The 22,106-nt window shown below is 48.9% G+C and overlaps 1 pseudogene; it reads right to left on the bottom strand.

Moving 5' to 3' along the window:
* Nucleotides 1–1,736: 1,736 nt before the first annotated feature.
* On the bottom strand, nucleotides 1,737–6,263 carry LOC147260907 (palmitoyltransferase ZDHHC21-like; annotated as a pseudogene).
* Between the last annotated feature and the right edge of the window lie 15,843 nt (nucleotides 6,264–22,106).

Below are 22,106 nucleotides of genomic sequence, written 5' to 3'. Positions count from 1 at the left end.
TCTTCTAGGTTCTAAGGCCATCTTGCCAGACTCCATGTGACTCCTCCAGTTTGGAGCAGCGCCATCTTCTCTCCAGTTTCTGGGTTTCTTGTTGAAGCTGTCAGGTTCCACAACCGTACCAAGGTGCTTGTTTCCTTGGGTTCATAGTTTTCTACTTTAGGGGGCCAGCAGAGTCCAGAGTTGTTGCTAAGGTGCCTGCTGCTCTATGGATGAAATGATCAGTTTGGGAGGGACTAAGGTGGACAACAGCGCCCTCTGTTACAGTGGGACATGACACTGAATTTAGCACCAATGTGTCACCAGTGGGTCAATAAGAGGTCCCAAAGTAGGAGGAAAAAGGAACTGAGATTTGGCGAGGCTCAGAAGACTGGATTCACTCAAGGAGTGCAGAAGGACAAGGCTGAACACAAAGAAGTTCAAGTGGCACCGTACTTTATAATTGTGAATCCATAAATATGAGACAGTGACAAGATTACCAGGATGGAAAAACATGGCCATGAGGAAATATTTACAATACGGACGCTCTTCAGACCAATACAGCGTAAGAAGCATTCCACAGTGCACTGATTGTCCTGGTGTCTGACCTGGAGGTCAGAGGTCAACACACACACAGTCCAGCAGTTCTCCTGGTTGATTGTCAAAGGAGGAGAATGTCTGAGTGTGGGAAGGAGGTGACTGTGATGGTGATTGTGTGGATGGGAGCTGGGCAAGCGTGTGTGTGTGTGTGTGTGTGTGTGTGTGCGCGCGTGTGTGTGAGGAAAAAGAGGAGAGGACAGCAAAAGCGTTGGCTGCTCACGGGGGCGGAGCCTCCTAGCAGCCCAGCCAGAGCGGTGGAGGTCCAGCACCTTCCTCCAAAATCTTGTTTGTTCTGGTTTTGTTTCCTTTTGGGAATATATAGAGCTCGCTGAAGGGGAAGGATGTGGGAACTTGGAAGAACTAGAACTAGTTTGACCCTGTAGAGGGCGCAAGAGAGCAGCCTATGAGGAAGTGAATGGACTGCGTTGTTCCTGTGCTGTTTCTGCCTCCCCAGTGTGCCGCTAGCCTCTCGTGGCAATAAAGGTTTGAATGGATATTCCCTCCTGCAGTTTCGACAGCTTTACAATCAACATCTCTGATTGGTGTCCCACATCCACACACTCCACATGTTGAGTGGGTGTTCTGGGCCTGTTCTGAAGACAGCACAGACCACTGAGTCAAACTAGGATGTGGAGTGACTTCAGGATCATTTCAAAATAAAAGCTTTCCATTCTTGAGTGTCCAAATAAAGGCATGAAAGCACAGACCACGGCTATTAGAACTCCTCCATGAAATTCAAGCGTCAGCTTCAGCTCAGGGCCAAACACACCTCCTGTCTTCATGAGCCCAGCATGGTTCTCCCTTCTGAAGCTGGGTGACTCTGCCCTGGTGTCACACACCATCTCCCCTTGGAGAAATCTGCCATTTGCCATCACCCCTGTACACAAGAGAAGATGAAACTTGGAGTCAAACGTTAGGAGCCATGAAACATTGCAGGCTGCTCGGGGTGCTGGTAAAATGTAGCCACAATTGTTCAGATGCTCTCGATGTGGAGACATTTTCTCTCCTTCCAAAGAAAATCCCATGGCCTACCTTTTCCTTTGTCTCCGTCAAAGTCTTTGATGGAGAGGCCCCTCCACCTGGGCTTCATCACACTCTTGATGAGCTCCTTCTTGGTGGACATGTCCTCTTTATGGGGTGGCGTCCATAGCTTCAGCAGCGTTTCCTATTTGGGTTTGTTTGTTCCCATCTCAGGCTCTCCACACATCTGTCCAGCTGCTGCTGAGTTGGTTGGCCACGTCTGAATTTGGCTGGAAGAGAAAAAGAACTTCCGTCAAAAACCTTGTTGAGTTGAGGCAGTTTGATTGGTGGAGCCTGTTTTCACCAGAGAGTTTGATTGGCGGAGCCTGTTTTCACCAGCGGTTTGATTGGTGGAGCCTGTTTTCACCAGCGGTTTGATTGGTGGAGCCTGTTTTCACCAGCGGTTTGATTGGTGGAGCCTGTTTTCACCAGCAGTTTGATTGGCGGAGCCTTTTTTCACCAGAGAGTTTGATTGGCGGAGCCTGTTTTCACCAGCAGTTTGATTGGTGGAGCCTGTTTTCACCAGCAGTTTGATTGGCGGAGCCTGTTTTCACCACAGAGTTTGATTGGCGGAGCCTGTTTTCACCAGAGAGTTTGATTGGCGGAGCCTGTTTTCACCAGCAGTTTGATTGGTGGAGCCTGTTTTCACCAGCAGTTTGATTGGCGGAGCCTGTTTTCACCAGAGAGTTTGATTGGCGGAGCCTGTTTTCACCAGAGAGTTTGATTGGTGGAGCCTGTTTTCACCAGAGAATTTGATTGGCGGAACCTGTTTTACCAGCAGTTTGATTGGCGGAGCCTGTTTTCACCAGCAGTTTGATTGGTGGAGCCTGTTTTCACCAGAGAGTTTGATTGGCGGAGCCTGTTTTCACCAGCAGTTTGATTGGCGGAGCCTGTTTTCACCAGAGAGTTTGATTGGCGAAGCCTGTTTTCACCAGCGGTTTGATTGGTGGAGCCTGTTTTCACCAGAGAGTTTGATTGGCGGAGCCTGTTTTCACCAGACAGTTTGACTGGTCGAGCCTGTTTTCACCAGCTGTTTGATTGGTGGAGCCTGTTTTCACCAGAGAGTTTGATTGGTGGAGCCAGTTTTCACCAGCAGTTTGATTGGCGGAGCCTGTTTTCACCAGCAGTTTGATTGGCGGAGCCTGTTTTCACCAGCAGTTTGATTGGCGGAGCCTGTTTTCACCAGAGAGCTTGATTGGTGGAGCCTGTTTTCACCAGCAGTTTGATTGGCGGAGCCTGTTTTCACCAGAGAGTGTGATTGGCGGAGCCTGTTTTCACCAGCAGTTTGATTGGCGGAACCTGTTTTACCAGCAGTTTGATTGGCGGAGCCTGTTTTCACCAGAGAGTTTGATTGGCGGAGCCTGTTTTCACCAGCAGTTTGATTGGTGGAGCCTGTTTTCACCAGAGAGCTTGATTGGTGGAGCCTGTTTTCACCAGCAGTTTGATTGGCGGAGCCTGTTTTCACCAGCAGTTTGATTGGTGGAGCCTGTTTTCACCAGCAGTTTGATTGGCGGAGCCTGTTTTCACCAGAGAGTTTGATTGGCGGAGCCTGTTTTCACCAGAGAGTTTGATTGGCGGAGCCTGTTTTCACCAGAGAGTTTGATTGGCGGAGCCTGTTTTCACCAGAGAGTTTGATTGGCGGAGCCTGTTTTCACCAGAGAGTTTGATTGGCGGAGCCTGTTTTCACCAGAGAGTTTGATTGGTGGAGCCTGTTTTCACCAGCTGTTTGATTGGCGGAGCCTGTTTTCAACAGAGAGTTTGATTGGTGGAGCCTGTTTTTACCAGCAGTTTGATTGGTGGAGCCTGTTTTACCAGCAGTTTTTCTTCAGGGCCTTACATGGCATCATAACAACATCCTCTGGTCTTAGAGCCTCACATGGACTGAGGAGAAACTCCTGAGAAAACCTTTGACAGGTAAAAAGGAGAGGAGAGGAGAGGAGAGGAGAGGAGAGGAGAGGAGAGGAGAGGAGAGGAGAGAGAGGAGAGGACAGGAGAGGCCTCCATGTGGCTCATGGAACCCTGCATGGAGAGACCTCTGTGAATCTTCTCTGTGTCCACAAAGCCACGGCGGTGGAACCAAAGATCTCCCATGTGGACTCATCAGACCAAAGCCCAGATGTCCTCTGGTCTGATGTCCCCTCCTTGAATGTCTTGGTCCAAACCAATGTCCTGCCTGCTGCTCTTCCTTAGCAGTGGTTTCTTAGCAGCTGTTTGACTCCAAAGGCCTGATTGGCGCCGTCTCCTCTGAGCGTTGATGTAGAGACGTGTCTGCTACTAGAACTCTGGGAGGCTTTTATCTGGGCTCCAGTCTGAGGAGCTGCTAGCTTGGGATTCCTGAGGCTGGGGACTCAGAGGACCTCAGGAGACTCTTGGTCTTCCTGTGCTGGGGCCTTTGTTGATGACTTGATGAGCAATCTCCCGTCCATAGGAGCAATGATCCAAATATTGATGAGATTTTGGTGATCAGGCAACACCAACACAGAAAATCCCAGAATATCAAATTGGAGAGTCGCACACAGGAGTTTTCTGCTAAATAAAGGAGAGCCCTGATGACATTTTGGACTCCAATAAAGAAAGTCCTGAACGAACCACTGGTCAATGTTTCTCTTCATTTTGTAATCCCTCCTATACCATGGGGAAGTCATGGTGTCTGGCTTGGAGCGTCTGTCTCCGTGTCACAGGGACAAGCCACAGGACTTTCCAGAGAGTTCCACAAACCTGAGAGAGCAAACTGCCAGGACCTCCCGTGACAGAGCTGGAAGGAAAACATTGAAATCCTCACTTGAGAAGGTGGGGCAGGAGAACTGGAGACAATGAGATGCTTTGTTATCAGGCTGTGTCATCTGTAGCTAGCAGCTAGGTAGCTTAGCTTAGCATATCAAACCAGAAGTGACAGGACTCACTCTCTGTTACTCCTGTTTAGAAGGATTCCACGGTGGGTTTCTGCAGTGGAACTCCCAATAAGAGATCAAATAGAACCGTTCCACAGTGGAACCCTGTCGCCCTGCACTGGAAACTGCTTTCAACCAATTCTACAGTCCAAAAGGTCTCAAGAGGTCAACACACTCACCGTCACCTGGGAGCTGAGCCGCTCTCTCAATCATGGTCGTGTCCTGTTGGGGGTAAAGGACAGTGGAAGATGAGACGTCATCTTACAAAATAAACGCCACCACAAAGTTGTTTCTTTAGGAGGAAAACGCACAACACAAACGAGCAGGAACGTTCAGCTGAAGAGGGAACAGAAGTCTGGAGGTGAGTAGGCAGGACTCAGAGAGGATGCCTGACATCTGGATGCAGGACAGGACGCTGATGCCAGCCAACACGAGGACGCTCAGGACTCCTGAGGCTCTCAGCTGACCCACTTCATGAACGTCTCCTGGTTTGGAAAACAGAAAACATCAGGAAGACTAACCCTGACGTGCACATTTCACGTCTCAAACGCCGCCGGTAGCTTCTGAACACATCTGGTCAGCAGAACCTGTTGACCTGAGGTCTTTCCTGCTGCATGTACCTGGTCTGGTGTGGCTACTGGCTGGAAATAGAAGCTGTGGCAGAAGAGCAGCAGCAGCAGCGTGAGGAGACTGAGGACCAGCGCGTAGAGGCAGAGCTGCAGGAAGAGCCAGTGGTTGTCCTCTCCTACACAGTTGTTGATCCTGGAGGACAATGAACCCTTGAGATGACATCATCCACCTTTGTTGTGTTGACAGGACCCAACCTGCTGAATCTGAAGCTTTTGATACGTTTGTGTTTGGAACGCTGTTGACCAGCGTGTGTGTGTGTGTGTGTGTGTGTGTCCTCACCAGGGACAGTGCTGGTCCATCCTGAGTACCCAGTGGCCAAAACGCTGCAGTGGTGGGACCTTTTAGGCCTCATTGCCTCACATTTCCTGCACAGCGTCCAGTGCTGTTGCTCTGTGGCACAAAGAGAGAGAGCGATCAGCGGCGTTGTGGTGGTTCTGGCTCAAGCTGACGTGGTCACACACTCATGTAGCATTCAAGGAGGACTTTGGTCTGCTGACCAGTCCAGGAGGCTTCATTTTACCACATTTCCAATAACGCAGTGACAGAGACTCCTAACGGTGCCACTTGGTGAGCTGAACCACAAGCATATGAACCTTGAAAAGAAAGACTGATGAATGAAACAATGACATGTACGCATGGAACACATGGAGGAGAGGAACTAAGAGGCCATCTTGTCTGCGTCCTCACCAGAGGGAGGGATGAGGGTCCACAGGTGGACGGCCAGGATCTGAGGCTCGTACCAGGGCTGCCACACAGAGGGCCGATGCAATAAAATAAGCTGCAGAAGAAGAAACAACGTGTCATTCTGAGGTTTCTGATGTGATGACAAAGTGGAACGCTAGCAGTCAGAGACACTCACCAACAAGGACCGCCCCTGGAAGGTGTGCTTCCTTCTAGTGAGGAAGGAGCACCAGCTTGGGGATGACCATGGCGTTATACAGCCAGATTCCAACCAGCATGCTGAAGCACAGCCAGCCGGCAGGGTCCTTGACAAAGTGGGGCTTCATGGTGGTGGACTGATGGCTCTACCTGCTGCTACAACACAGGCTTGGGGTTTCTCCTCTGGAGCACACAAGGTTGAGATGGGTTTTCTAGCCCAGCCTGGAAGGCTCTCACACACTCGCCAGAATTCAGTTTCTTTGATGTGTCCTGAGATCAAAGACAGAATTCTAGGATCAAATACACTGGGAAAGCCCCCTGATGACATCATCAGGAATCTGACTTGGATCTGGTCCTCACCTGTACGTCAGCAGAGTGAACAGGAGGGGGCTCAACACACAGCCCTGTGGAAGAGGAGACGGTGTTGTGGATCCTGCCGCTCTGGGGTCTGTTGGTCTGTTTTTAACCTTCCTTTACCAAGCAGGAAGGTGGAGCAGATCCAGGATCAGTGGGGAAAGAGAGAAGGAGAGGGGGACAGAGAAAAAGACAGAGAATGGAGGAAGACAGAGAGACAGACGGAAAGAGAGGGACAGAGATAAAGAGGGAGAGAAAGGAGGAGATACTGATGGACAGACAGGGACGTGAGCAGGTGGAGCTACAGGTGGCAGCTGGAGCCTCTTCAGGTCTGCAGCCTCCTCCAGCAGCACCAGGATCTGGGATGAGGGGAGAAGAAGAGGAGTTAGTAACACGTATGAGGATAGGAGGAGGAGAGAGAAGCCCAGTGCATCATGGGAGATCCCAGCAGTCTGAGCCTATAGCAGCAGATCTAAGGGCCAGCCGAAGCAGTCCTGACTATAAGCCTGATCAACAAGGAGGTCTTAAGTCTGCTCTTAAACACAGAGAGGGGGTCTGAGTCCTTGACTGAAACTGGGAGACGGTTCCACAGGAGGGGAGCCTTATAGCTGAAGGCTCTGGCTCCATTCTACTGTTAGAACTCTAGGAACCAGCAGGAATCCTGCATCCTGGGAGTGAAGGGTTCTAGCTGGATCATAGGGGACTAGGAGCTCTGTCAGGGATGAAGGAGCCTGGTTGTTGAAGACTTTGATGGTAGAAGAAGAATTTTAAATTCTGTTCTGAATTTGACAGGGAGCCATGCAGAGAAGCAGTCCAGGAAAAACCTGGTCTCTGCTACCAGTTCTAGTCAGGGGGGCAGCAGTGTTCTGGACCAGCTGGAGAGTCTGTGACAGAAAGTCAGGGAATTCTTCTAAGAACTCAGAATGAGGTGCAGGAGGACAGTACACCCCAGCAAGTAAGAGTGGTTTCTCTGCTTTCCAGTCTGGGGGGGAGAAGCTGACAGTCAGGCTCAAATGAATGAATCAACTGTCTGAAGGACTCTCAGATGCACCGGTGGTGTGCAGGTGTTCATGAGGATCAAAACACCTCCTCAATCAGGACCATCGTCAGCTCAGCCGCCTCCAGGCTTTGTTCTGGCAGCATCCTTCTGTGATGGGCCTCGGCTACTTGGGTGGTGTGTGCCATGTACCGGGCCCCTTTTCCCTTCTGGGCGGGAGTGACGTTGTTCGCCGCCTGTGTCTCTGCAGCCCTTGGGACTTCTTGACTGGTGGAAGGGTCGACCTCGTAGCTGTTGAAGGAGAGTGTGACATGAACACTGGATTAGAGATCTGTGAGCAGGGCTGAATACATGACAGGGTTGCCATGAACAGGCTGTGCATTTCTGTAGGGACGCACATATCCCAGAGTCCACCCATGTCATTTGTGACCTTGGGGTCCCATTCCAGCGCTGCCAATCAAAACGACTGACAAGACATTTTCTGGGAGCGAGTCCTGTTGGGTCGGTCGTATGCATCGAACCACCGCGGGAACAAGAGAGACAGTGACTGGACTGTAACTCATTGTGAGCAATCGCTCCTACAACAAAAAGGCAGCTTGACTGCAAACACAAACTCACAGCATCCTCCTCCAACGACAAGGCCGATGTTGCAACCTGCACGGTTGTTGTTCGGTGTTTCTGGACGCCAATCACCACCCTGAGGGGACACCCCTTTGTGCTGACGTACTGGTCCACCTGTAAAACAGGGAGAGCTGATCAAGGCTACGTTTACAAAGAAGCAGGAGACAGCTCATCAAGGTAACAGTCACATTCATCTTACAGTCATTCCCTCCACGGCTCTTGGGCGCTGAAAATGCTGAAACACCAGGACCGCCTCAAGGGAGGAGTGGGACGTGGTCTTCTCATTTTCTGAGATGGGTTGGTTTGTGATCAACTTCCCACACAGGAGATGGAGGACATCACACAGCTGTGCTGGGCAACCAGAAGACTTGTGGAAATAGGGGACGGGTGATCCACCACTTTAGGGTGGTGGACCAAGCCCCCAGGAAGGACCTGAACCCTGACCCTATGGACTGAGGTCTATGCAGGGATGAGGAGGGAGAGCTGGAAGACGATCACACAGCTGTGCTGAGCAACCAGGAGACCTGTGTGGAAATAGGGGACAGTGTGTCCCAGGAAGGACCTGAACCCTGACCCTATGGACTGAGGTCTATGCAGGGATGAGGAGGGAGAGCTGGAAGATGATCACACAGCTGTGCTGAGCAACCAGGAGACCTGTGTGGAAATAGGGGACGGTGTGTCCCAGGAAGGACCTGAACCCTGACCCTATGGACTGAGGTCTATGCAGGGATGAGGAGGGAGAGCTGGAAGACGATCACACAGCTGTGCTGAGCAACCAGGAGACCTGTGTGGAAATAGGGGACGGTGTGTCCCAGGAAGGACATGAACCCTGACCCTATGGACTGAGGTCTATGCAGGGATGAGGACGGAGAGCTGGAAGAAGATCACACAGCTGTGCTGAGCAACCAGGAGACATTTGTGGAAATAGGGGACGGTGTGTCCCAGGAAGGACCTGAACCCTGACCCTATGGACTGAGGTCTGCTTCTCCAGCTCCAAGGTTCTCCACCTTCTTTTCTCAGGCTGCTTGTCATTGCCTGGACCAGGACCCAGAATCTCCATGACGTGCAGACACCATGCTGGTGGTTCAGCTGGGGAACCCTCCTGTCGGCCCCCATGTTTAGGACTTCCTGCGAGAGAGAGATTGGAAGCTTTCCTCTGATGTGTGATAGGTCTGATTTGAAGGAAGGCCAGGGAAAATAACCCAGGGAGCACCATGAAGGTTTGGCTGCTGCTACACCCCTGAACTCAGCTGAACATTGAGGCAGCTCTCACAGGTGCTGTTTGGGCCCAGAAAGTCCAGAATGGACCAGCTTGGTGTCTCTGGAGAGGTCAGACTTCCTCCTTCACATGGAGCCCCAGCTCATTGCTCTAGGATCATGCTAGCTTTTAATCTCAAGAGGAACATGTGGACAACCCCAGACAGAGCCAATGTGCTCCAGTGTGCTGATATCTGGAGGCTTCACCCACTGTGGGACGTGAGACTCAGATGATCCCAGAGTGTGTGACACAAGGAAAAGCTTGGCGTTCTTGAGTGGTGTTTTCAGATGGAGTTCATGCCAAAATTCTACACTGCTGTGATTCCAACTGGCCTTTTTCTATTCATTTGGAGGGAGCAGCTGAGTGTGTCAGCGTCCGGCTGCCTCTCCTCTCACATCGAACACACATGCATTCTCCAGAGCTCAACTCAAGGGTGGAGCAGCAGCCCAACCTTCATGATGCTGCTGTGTTCTTCTCCCTGTCCTTCCTTCAAATCAAACCTCTCACACATCAGTTTTGGACTTTACTGAATGCTGCCCATCTGAAAGTGCAGACCTCCACGTTCCAGTTGGAAGACCCGGATGTACTTGTCACAAATGAATTCATGGCAGCCTGCATCTTCATCTCCAACTTTGTGTCCTTCTCCCTCCTGTATTTACCTGCTCAACCCTTGACAGGCTCCCGCTGCTTCAGCTCAAGATGCCGTCTCAGCTTTGCGGTGGATCGACTCAAGTGCGTCTTTTCTTTCTGAAACGCGGCGGCAAAGTTTGCTCAGAAATGGAAGGTTTTCGCCGTCCTCCTGGACTTTGTCCTAACTCGTTCAAATGACCGTCCGACGCATCCTTGCTGGTTCGTTGAGTCCAGTTCCGTCTTGTCCGTGGGCTCCAACTCCACGCCGCTCCTGCCGCCTCCTCCATGCTGCTTTCTGTTTTGGTGACGCCCGCGGCGGAGCGACGCTGGTGGCTGCGTTGCCAGGTTGGGGTTTTTTCCGTGAAACATTAAGAGGTGTTTAGGGAGTTTTTTCAGGCTGAAATCTGGTACCCCACTGACCGAAGATGAACGAGAGAGCGAACCGTTCCCAGACACCAGATGGAAGGCGTTCACAGTCGCGTTCACTCGGCAGCAGGGCTGTACGTTCATTTCACGTTCCTCCGAAATATGAAGGCCCAACACTGCAAGTGAGTGTGGGAACCAGAGCAGTCTGGTGACCAGTGAATGGTTGAAGTGGAAACAGGCCAGGTTTGAGCCAGACTGAGTTGATGATGAATGAAATGAAGGAATGACAGAAGAGACTGGCTTCTTCAAAAGTCTTGGCTGACTGGTCCAACCACTGACAGGCAACATTTCCATCCTGAAGGAATCAAGTCACTCAGGTTGTGAGGAGGCAAAAGAAAACTTCTTCATGTCTGTCACAGAAGAAGCAAAAGGAACTGGAAAACCCATCTGGCAGAGCAGAAACCAACGAACTGGCAACCAAAGGAACAAAGCAAGGAATCAGAACTTCATGTTAGCAACCAACTGGTGAAACTGCTGCCATCTTGGTACTGAGTTCAAGAACTCCTTCATAGAACCAGCTTCAGGGATCTCACAGCTTTCCACCACCCCAGCGGAATCACTACCCAATCGATAGTTGTCAGTGTTACCATGGTAGCAGAATTTGAAGTCAATGACACGATGAGTGAACTGAATAATTCTACAGGATGAGGAGGAACTGGATCTACATGTCAAGTCAAGTCAGGTTTATTTGTGTGGCACCAGACCCCAACCAAAGTTCTGTCCTGATTCTGTCCAAGTAGAGCAGGTCCAGCACCTCCCTCCTTCAATGAACCTCCACCCAACAATTCTCCATCAGCAGCACATCCTGCAACAGCAGCCACCAGAACCTTCCTTTACCAGCAGGAAGGTGGAGCAGATCCAGGATCGGTGGGGACGGAGAGAGAGCAGGAGAGAAGGACAGAGACAAAGACAGAGAATGAGGAAGACAGAGAGACAGAAGGACAGAGAGGGACAGAGATAAAGAGAGAGAAAGGAGGAGAGACTGATGGACAGAGACAAAGACAGAGAATGGAGGTAGACAGAGACAGAAGGAAAGAGAGGGACAGAGATAAAGAGGGAGAGAAAGGAGGAGAGACTGATGGACAGAGAAAAAGACAGAGAATGGAGGAAGACAGAGAGACAGAAGGAGAGAGAGGGACAGAGATAAAGAGAGAGAGAAAGGAGGAGAGACTGATGGACAGACGAGGACGTGAGCAGGTGGAGCTACGGGTGGCAGCTGGAGCCTCTTCAGGTCTGGAGCCTCCTCCACCAGCACCAGGATCTGGGATGAGGGGAGAAGAAGAGGAGTCAGGAACACGTATGAGGACAGGAGGAGGAGAGAGAAGCCCAGTGCATCATGGGAGATCCCAGCAGTCTGAGCCTATAGCAGCAGATCTTAAGACCAGCCTCAGCAGCTGCTCTCTGTCACAGTTGAGACACTGAAGACAAAAACTTTCATGGCCACAATATTACTTTGGACCTCTCAATGTTCTGTTTCTGATGCCCTCCCTTCCTGATCCTGAGCTCGTTTAGTCTGGATTTGCGCTCTCGTGATTGTGACAGCTACATGACGCCATCCAACTGGAATCAGTCAGGAGTGGCTGGTGTCCCTCATTCTGGTGGAGTTCTTTGGTGGAAAGGGCGTTCTTGACCGTGATATGGAGGTCTCTGGTGGTGCGGTTCCATTGTGATCAGTCTTCATGGGGCCAGAAATCCCTGCTGCACCCTGCATGCAGAAGTCAAAGCTAGCTAGTGTTGCTCTCAGCTAGCTTGTGCTATTTTGCAAGTTAGCCAGCAAGCTAATGTTGGCTCAGGCTGACATTCTGCTAACGTGGACATTTGCTAACTCATGGACTTCAGCATGTTTCTTATCTTGATAGAAGGAGGCTTCATGCTAACATTAGCAGCTCAGACTGGGAGTGAACCAGGCACCACTGGAACAACACCTCTGACTACAGCTGTTCTCTTTAGCTGAACTTTTCTCAGCAGACATTTTTGTCCACTTTGTACAGCTCACTTCCTTCAGGGAGAACATTTCCAGTGTCTGCCTCATTGTTACGTTCCTTGTGGCCACACAAGGAATAACACAAACAGCCAAGTGGAAAATTATCAGTGCAAGAATTATTTATTTCACAAAAATAGAAGTGACCACAAGAACAAAAGTTGTGTACAAAGTGGGAGGGAAGGTAGGCCGTGAGGGGATTGTGCCAAACAAATTAACTTAACATATCAAAACAAGGCCTAACTGAAATCTTCCTGACACAAGAAACACAAGTAGCAAAAGGCCTGCCCGTCTAACTCATCAAGGTTGTCAAAAACGTACAAGGATGGCACCAACCCATAAACTAGTGTGGTATACAAAAGAAGACTACGTGATGTAAGGTGTGGGGTACCCCAATCTAACCTCAACCGACCACCTCCCACTTCCAAATAAGTTGATCTTACAAAGTGGTTTCTCAGAGTATGTTGCTCAGCAGGCCGCCAGAGAGAGAGAGAGAGACCCAGAACAAAGCAGGGGAGTGGCTGATAAAGAGGCCTCCCTGGAACCAGCCAGGTGGAGGGGCAACCAGGCTCCAATCAACTCTTCTCCCAGATGTCAGGTGGGAGGGCAGAACAGGAAGCAGCCAGCGTCCTCCTGGATCTTTCCTAAGAGCAGGAGAGGGAGGAGGGAAACAAAGAGAGAGGGAGAAACCATGCAGGGGCTCACCTGAGCCCGCTGGGTGACATCACGGCTGCTCGGGAGCTGCGGGGGAGCTGCTAGCGGTGGCTAGGCTAGGTGGCTCCGCACCCGCTAAGGTGGACTGAGCAGCTCCTGAAGGTAAAGGACTAGCGCTAGCTTCCATGGTGCGGAGCCGAGTCTCTAACTCTCTAAGCCTCGCCTCCAGGACTACAAACAAACTACACTTTTTACACGTACCATTAGCACTAAAGGAGGCAGAGGAGTCACTAAACATCTGGCACATGGAGCAGGAGAGGGAGGGAGAGGTGGGGGAGAGGTGGAAAGAGAGAGAGCGGCCATAGCTAGTATGCTAAGGTGAGCTAGTGGACCTGTGGCAAATAGAACAAATAGAACGAGGAATTTCAGAGCAAAGTCCTGCTAAAGACTGAAGTGACAGAAACCTCTGTATTACACCAAAACGTCGTATACAGTGGTGCTTAAAGCGATGAAGTTAGCAGTACACCTGAGGGAGCATTGAGAGAGTGAACAACACAGCGACAGGATTACAGGCAGGAAATGACGTAACACGCTCACCGGTATCGGGTCAGCAGTCAGCCCCACCAATCATCAAGGCTTTCCACTTTAAAGAGAAAGTGATTCCTGGGAATCCTCTTTCCACACACGGTTCTGTCTCTGAGTCCAAGGACGATCATGGGTCATCCATGTGACAGGAAGTAGAGTGAGTTGAAACATGACAGGATCCAGACTGATGTCGTTCCAGATGGGGTCAAAATTAATTCATGTTTAGCCTCGTGCCAGGTACATTTTTGGTTTCTCCCCAGTGTGTGTTCTCATGTGTTCATCCAAATGTCTTCTGTCACTAAATCCTTTGCTGCATGTTGAGCACCTACAGGGATGCCCATCCTCACTGACTTCTGTTTGAGGTTCAGCCCAGGCTGGGGACTGGAATTTTGAAATGTCCCCTGGAACCAGACAACCTGGGGAGGTAAAACCTCCCATCCTAGCCACTCAGATGCAGCAGCAGAAGAAGCTGTCATCCACCCTGACAGTCAGAGCATGGAGTCAAGAAAACATCACCATCTTGTAGTTCCAAACCTCCACCTGTCAGATTCAGCTGCTTCTGATTGTGGGACTTTAAATTTGAACACCATCAATTTGGACAAGGAGTTTTCCTTCCAGTCCAAACATCATCGTCCAGCCTCCAACCAGAGGTCCATCAGTGATCATGGAGCCACAGGTGGAGTCTGGGTTCTTTTCTGGAATGAGACGGCAAAGACAGGCCTGCCAAGTGACATCACTGACATGACTTCAGTCACCTGACCGGATGACTTCAGTCACGTGACCGGATGACTTCAGTCACCTGACCGGATGACTTCAGTCACGTGACTGACATGACTTCAGTCACGTGACCGGATCACTTCAGTCACCTGACCGGATGACTTCAGTCACCTGACTGACATGACTTCAGTCACCTGACCGGATGACTCCAGTCACCTGACCGGATGACTTCAGTCACCTGACCGGATGACTCCAGTCACCTGACCGGATGACTCCAGTCACCTGACCGGATGACTTCAGTCACCTGACCGGATGATTTCAGTCATGTGACTGACATGACTTCACTCACCTGACTGGAGGACACCCAGATAGCAAAGGTCCACTCTTGTGTGTCCTCACTGCTCCACAGGTCTGTCAAATGTTCTGTAAAATAGTTGGACCCAGCAGAGCTGCTAGATTAGGAGTTGATGGAGTCGTTGCAGATACCAGGGTCCAAAGTCCAGCTTGAACCTGGTTTGTGCAGTTCTTTGTCAAGCTAGCAGCCATTCTCTTCACTGCCAAGCTAAAGTGACTTCTGTCAACAAAGGTCAACATACAAAAGGATATTTCTACTGGCAGTTCAAGATTTGGATCAAAGTCCTTTTTCAGAGCTGGAACCTTCCTCTTGTGTCAGCTTTCTGTTCCCATCTCTATGGTAACGGTCGCTTTTGAGCCACGTCTCCAATCAGCTGTCAGATAAACTGAAACAATTTTCTATCCTCCAAGTTGTTTCCATCTCTTGGTGACCTTGTTAGGCTTCCTTATCCATGGAAATACTGGTTTATTATTTTTGTTGTGGGTCTCTGGGTCTTTTTTAGTCCCTAAACCCTGGATTTCAGTTTTGTGACACGTGTGTGTGTTCAGATGCATTTGTGACACGTGTGTGTGTTCAGATTCATGTGTGACACTTGTGTGTGTGTGTTCAGATGCATTTGTGACACGTGTGTGTGTTCAGGTGTATGTGTGACACGTGTGTGTGTGTTCAGATGCATGTGTGACACGTGTGTGTGTTCAGATGCATGTGTGACACGTGTGTGTGTGTTCAGATGCATTTGTGACACGTGTGTGTGTTCAGATGCATGTGTGACACGTGTGTGTGTGTTCAGATGCATTTGTGACACGTGTGTGTGTTCAGATGCATGTGTGACACTTGTGTGTGTGTGTTCAGATGCATGTGTGAGGTGTGTGTGTGTGTGTTCAGATGCATGTGTGAGGTATGTGTGTGTGTGTTCAGATGCATGTGTGAGGTGTGCATGTGTTCAGATGCATGTGTGACGTGTGTGTTCAGATGAATGTGTGACACTTGTGTGTGTGTGTTCAGATGCATGTGTGAGGTGTGTGTGTGTTTAGATGCATGTGTGAGGTGTGTGTATTTAGAAGCATGTGTGAAGTGTGTGTGTTCAGATGCATGTGTGAGGTGTGTGTGTTTAGATGCATGTGTGAGGTGTGTGTGTGTTTAGATGCATGTGTGACACGTGTGTATGTTTAGATGCATGTGTGAGGTGTGTGTATTTAGAAGCATGTGTGAAGTGTGTGTGTTCAGATGCATGTGTGAGGTGTGTGTGTTTAGATGCATGTGTGAGGTGTGTGTGTGTTTAGATGCATGTGTGAGGTGTGTGTGAGTTTAGATGCATGTGTGTGGTGTGTGTGTGTTCAGATGCATGTGTGAGGTGTGTGTGTTTAGATGCATGTGTGAGGTGTGTGTGTGTTCAGATGCATGTGTGAGGTGTGTGTGTGTTCAGATGCATGTGTGAGGTGTGTGTGTGTTTAGATGCATGTGTGAGGTGTGTGTGTGTTCAGATGCATGTGTGAGGTGTGTGTGTTTAGATGCATGTGTGAGGTGTGTGTGTGTTTAGATGCATGTGTGAGGTGTGTGTGTGTTCAGATGCATGTGTGTGGTGTGTGTGTGTTCAGATGCATGTGTGACACGTGTGTGTGTTCAGATGCATGTGTGACACGTGTGTGTGTTCAGATGCATGTGTGACACTTGTGTGTGTGTTCAGATGCATGTGTGAGGTGTGTGTGTGTTCAGATGCATGTGTGAGGTGTGTGTATTTAGAAGCATGTGTGAAGTGTGTGTGTTCAGATGCATGTGTGAGGTGTGTGTGTTTAGATGCATGTGTGAGGTGTGTGTGTGTTTAGATGCATGTGTGAGGTGTGTGTGAGTTTAGATGCATGTGTGTGGTGTGTGTGTGTTCAGATGCATGTGTGACACGTGTGTGTGTTCAGATGCATGTGTGACACTTGTGTGTGTGTTCAGATGCATGTGTGAGGTGTGTGTGTGTTCAGATGCATGTGTGAGGTGTGTGTGTGTGTGTTTAGATGCATGTGTAAGGGGTGTGTGTGTTTAGATGCATGTGTGAGGTGTGTGTGTGTGTTCAGATGCATGAATGACACTTGTGTGTATGTGTGTGTGTTCAGATGCATGTGTGACGTGTGTGTGTTTAGATGCATGTGTGACGTGTGTGTGTTTAGATGCATGTGTGAGGTGTGTGTATTTAGAAGCATGTGTGAGGTGTGTGTGTTCAGATGCATGTGTGAGGTGTGTGTGTTTAGATGCATGTGTGACGTGTGTGTGTTTAGATGCATGCGTGAGGTGTGTTTGTGTGTGTTCAGATGCATGTGTGAGGTATGTGTGTGTGTTCAGATGCATGTGTGACACGTGTGTGTGTTCAGATGCATGTGTGAGGTGTGCGTGTGTTCAGATGCATGTGTGACGTGTGTGTGTTCAGATGCATGTGTGACACTTGTGTGTGTGTGTTCAGATGCATGTGTGACACGTGTGTGTGTTTAGATGCATGTGTGATACGTGTGTGTGTTTAGATGCATGAGTGAGGTGTGTGTGTTTAGATGCATGTGTGAGGTGTGTGTGTTTAGATGCATGTGTGAGGTGTGTGTGTTTAGATGCATGTGTGAGGTGTGTGTGTGTGTTCAGATGCATGAATGACACTTGTGTGTATGTGTGTGTGTTCAGATGCATATGTGAGGTGTGTGTGTTCAGATGCATGTGTGACACTTGTGTGTGTGTGTTCAGATGCATGTGTGAGGTTTGTGTGTGTTTAGATGCATGTGTGAGGTGTGTGTGTGTTTAGATGCATGTGTGAGGTGTGTGTGTGTTCAGATGCATGAATGACACTTGTGTGTATGTGTGTGTGTTCAGATGCATATGTGAGGTGTGTGTGTTCAGATGCATGTGTGACACTTGTGTGTGTGTGTTCAGATGCATGTGTGAGGTGTGTGTGTGTTTAGATGCATGTGTGAGGTGTGTGTGTGTTTAGATGCATGTGTGAGGTGTGTGTGTGTTCAGATGCATGAATGACACTTTTGTGTATGTGTGTGTGTTCAGATGCATATGTGAGGTGTGTGTGTTCAGATGCATGTGTGACACTTGTGTGTGTGTGTTCAGATGCATGTGTGAGGTGTGTGTGTGTTCAGATGCATGTGTGAGATGTGTGTGTGTTTAGATGCATGTGTGAGGTGTGTGTGTGTTTAGATGCATGTGTGAGGTGTGTGTGTGTTCAGATGCATGAATGACACTTGTGTGTATGTGTGTGTTCAGATGCATGTGTGACGTGTGTGTTCAGATGCATGTGTGACACTTGTGTGTATGTGTGTGTTTGTTTAGATTCATGTGTGACGTGTGTATGTTCAGATGCATGTGTGACACTTGTGTGTATGTGTGTGTTTGTTTAGATTCATGTGTGACGTGTGTGTGTTCAGATGCATTTGTGACACTTGTGTGTGACGTGTGTGTGTTCAGATGCATGTGTGATGTGTGTGTTCAGATGTATGTGTGACACTTTTGTGTGTGTGTGTTTAGATGCATGTGTGACACGTGTGTGTGTTCAGATACATGTGTGATGTGTGTGTGTTTAGATGCATGTGTGAGGTGTGTGTGTTTAGATGCATGTGTGACACGTGTGTGTGTTCAGATGCATGTGTGATGTGTGTGTTTAGATGCATGTGTGAGGTGTGTGTGTTCAGATGCATGTGTGACACTTTTGTGTGTGTGTGTGTGTGTACTATATGCAGTACTAATCAAGTCCAGCCCTGACTGCTACTTTATCTCCAATGCTAGCTCCACCCACCTCAGGGTGAGGGTGAGGGTCAAAAAATCTCTCTGGATGGCTCCACCCACCTCAGGGTGAGGGTCAAAAAATCTCTTTAGATGGCTCCACCCACCTCAGGGTGAGGGTCAAAAAATTTCTCTTGATGGCTCCACCCACCTCAGGGTGAGGTTGAAAAAATCTCTCTGGATGGCTCCACCCACCTCAGGGTGAGGGTTAGGGTCAAAAAATCTCTCTCGATGGCTCCACCCACCTCAGGGTGAGGGTGAGGATCAAAAAATCTCTCTGGATGGCTCCACCCACCTCAGGATGAGGGTTAGGGTCAAAAAAATCTCTCTGGAATGCTCAACCCACCTCAGGGTGAGGGTTAGGGTCAAAAAATCTCTCTGGATGGCTCCCCCCACCTCAGGGTGAGGGTGAAGGTCAAAAAATCTCTCTGGATGGCTCCACCCACCTCAGGGTGAGGGTCAAAAAATCTCTCTGGATGGCTCCACCCACCTCAGGGTGAGGGTCAAAAAATCTCTCTGGATGGCTCCACCCACCTCAGGGTGAGGGTCAAAAAATCTCTCTGGATGGCTCCACCCACCTCAGGGTGAGGGTCAAAAAATCTCTCTGGATGGCTCCACCCACTCGTTCATCTACTCACTGACCAAAAATGCAGTCTAATTCCAGTAAATTTGTGCAGAAGAAATGGTCATTTGTGCTGCTTCTTTGTTCATTTATTTGGTTTAGTTGGTATTTTTGAACGTGTTCTCTTTCAATTCACATTTTGTCCATTACCTTCATCACCAGAGTCTCCATCTCATCACATGACTAAAGTCTGGGTTCTGTGTTGGTGGTAAAATACCCTTCCATGCCCCTCACTGGTCTGCACACAGAAAAGCATATTTGACTGGTTTCAGATCTCTTAGCTTGTTCTCTGTCTCAAAGCAGCTGAGGCAGCTTTCATTGTGTGATTGATGTAAAATATCAATATGGAACAGAACCACTGCAATCAGATGTCAGGACATTTGAAGGAATGTCAGTCTCCTGTTGAAATGTTGCAGTGTGCAGCTGAGGCTCTCTGGCAGTGGCACCAGGAGCCACAATGGCAGAACCTGGCAGAACCTGGACCCCCTCTTTTTAGTTTTTCCCTTTTTATTTTTTAACCCTTTAAATAATAAATGAAATGAAAGACACTTGTTTTGACGAATATATTCATCTGAAAATATGTTTTAAGATTAAGAATTATTATTATTTATCATTATTTTAATAATTACATCAGTGGTTAGTGGCTAGGTCACTATTTATTGTTTGTCCATGAACACACATCTGGAACATCTGGATCGGTCCCTCATAGCTCCAAGTCTGGGTCCACTCCTGCAAACACCGCTGGATGTCTGCCCGGTCAACCGCAGGTGTCCGAGTGTCTGAAGCGGGCAGCTGAAGCACCATTTCAGCCTCTTCCTCTGCCGAAAAATCCCTTCCTGGCCATCTTTTCTCGCTCTGCCACGTTCACGGCTTCAAGGACTACAGCGCTGCTTTACACAGCCAAGCTAACTTGACGCACGCCGGTGCGCAAGCCTCCTGTTGGTGCCCATGAAACCTGATCCCCTCATGCTCGGTACCGTTTTTTTCGTCTGTTTATTGGCTAAAAGAATATCTACCTGATATTCTGAAATAATCTCATAGGCTGGTGTCAAGTGTCAATCGAGTGATGCATGGTCCGCTCTGTAAACTGGGGTCTGGTTGGGGTTTCAGCCCTGCGGCTCAACAAGCCAGGCCCTGATTGGCTCAGCCTGCTACTGACGTGTTCAGCAGACCGTCACCGAGACTGAGAAGGAGTGTCGTGGAGATCGGAGCAACACTGGCTGCTAGCTACAGGGAGGGACAGGGGGACGTTAGCATGGCGACCGAGGAGTGGAGTGGTGCCAGCACTCCAGTGACACACTGAAGATGAGAGTTCAGCAGGGAGACAGTAAATTCTACTGCGTGGAGTCTTACAGATTAAGTTCATGCCGATAGTTTGAAGGTGATGACGTTGGGAGCATGAAGGTAGTTTGTGGGTGTTGCTTGCCGGTTGCCTAGCAACATTTTAACTCAGCTCCAGCTACAAGTAACGTTATTCATCGTGATTGGGTGTTTCTCAGTCGTTACACCACCAGGTTTCGAATGAGGTACAACATGATCGGATACATTGTTGCCGCTAAAATCCGTCCTCTTCGGACGTTGTTTACGAGCTGTACCGCCACCGGTACAGCGCTGCTTCAGAGGTTAAAGTCAAGTTCCATGTGTGGGCCATGTTCCATGATATTTTTAGAATATGCTGCGGGCCAATTAAAATCGGACCACAGTGGGCCCGCGGGCCGTAGTTTGGACACCCCTGTTCTAGAATCATCTATATTTGGCCTTCATCTGACAGGATGACTTTCTTTTCCCAATGATTCCATTGATAGTAAGTAAGGAAAGGAAGTACAATTGTATTTGTATAGCGCTCTTCGCAGTACTAATACACAGAGTGCTTCACAGTAAAAACAGACAGAACAGAAACAGCCAGGTGACTGACATCACCGACGTAACACAAAACAACATCAGTAATAAAAGCACAGCTCTGTGACAGAGGCCGTCTGACATTGGGTGAGAGTGCATTTTCACCAGCAATGAATAAGACGACCATCCAGCTGTGCAAATGAAAAATAATGGAAAAACTACTATTAAAACATTTGACATATCATTTTTGGGGTTTAATTTCTTTTTGATGAATAAAGATAAAAATAGATATTGTTTTCTGTCATGGTGGGGGGCTCCACCACCCACCCCCCATGGACTATGAAACTACAACCCCCTCCTCTTTTTATATCCATGAACTAAATACACTGCCTCAAGGCACCACTACAGCCTAGGACCTGTGAGGGACAGACCCAGGACGCTACCACCTGGACAAGCACTGTGCAGACCCGGCTACAAATCCAGACCTGTTCCCAACACCCAACTGGATCCACCAGGAAGTACGGTCACCAACAAACGTACAGATCTGGCCGTCTAGAATTTCCCCTGCCATCCGGCTGCCATCCGGCTGCCAGTCGGTCTCCAGCCAGTTTCCAGCCACTGGGAGTCCCCCCCCTCCTCCTGGGGGTGTGCCCTGAATCCACTACGATCACGCCCATTTCTTCAATTGCAGGGTGTCACCAGAAGATTTTTACTCTGCTGCATTCATCTTCTGCTTTAGTTTTGCTTTAATACATATTTTCGATCTGCAAATACATAATCCCTGATTTGTCTCTTACAGGATACTGCATGCCTACATAAATGTGTTCCAGTCCCTCCAGGATTTAGGAGTTTTTGTGATTGTGCGATCAAAAAAGCTTGATTTTGCAGCGGCTTCTCCCAAAAATTGCGCTATAATTTGTGAGGCTTCACTGTATGTGAGTTTTTGCAGTAAAATTGTGTCGATTGGCAAAAATTGCAGTTCAATAAAAAATGCAATTTTAAGAGAACAAACTAATGTCAAAAAGTCGTACATCATCACTTTCTTTATAATAAGCGTACCTCAAACTACAGAACCAGTCGAGAATATTTAGTTCTCTTCTTTTTCTAAGTTTGTTTACGTGGAGTTTGCTTTTCAGTTATCACCAAAAATGATGATGTAATTCTACTTGACATGCGCTGGAACAGAGACGGAGCTGCAGCAGAGCTGCTGGAGACCTCCTGTCCCTCTCATGTTGTGTATTTTCTGATCGGTGGCACATTCGCAGATACGGACACTACAACCCTTTAGATGACATTAAAACACTCATGTGAT

Source organism: Aulostomus chinensis, chromosome 5 (genome assembly GCF_037954235.1).
Source record: "Aulostomus chinensis isolate RoL2024-O1b breed Wild chromosome 5, RoL_Achi_v1.0, whole genome shotgun sequence".
NCBI lineage: Eukaryota > Metazoa > Chordata > Actinopteri > Syngnathiformes > Aulostomidae > Aulostomus > Aulostomus chinensis.
This window is presented reverse-complemented; position numbering and strand designations above follow the sequence as displayed.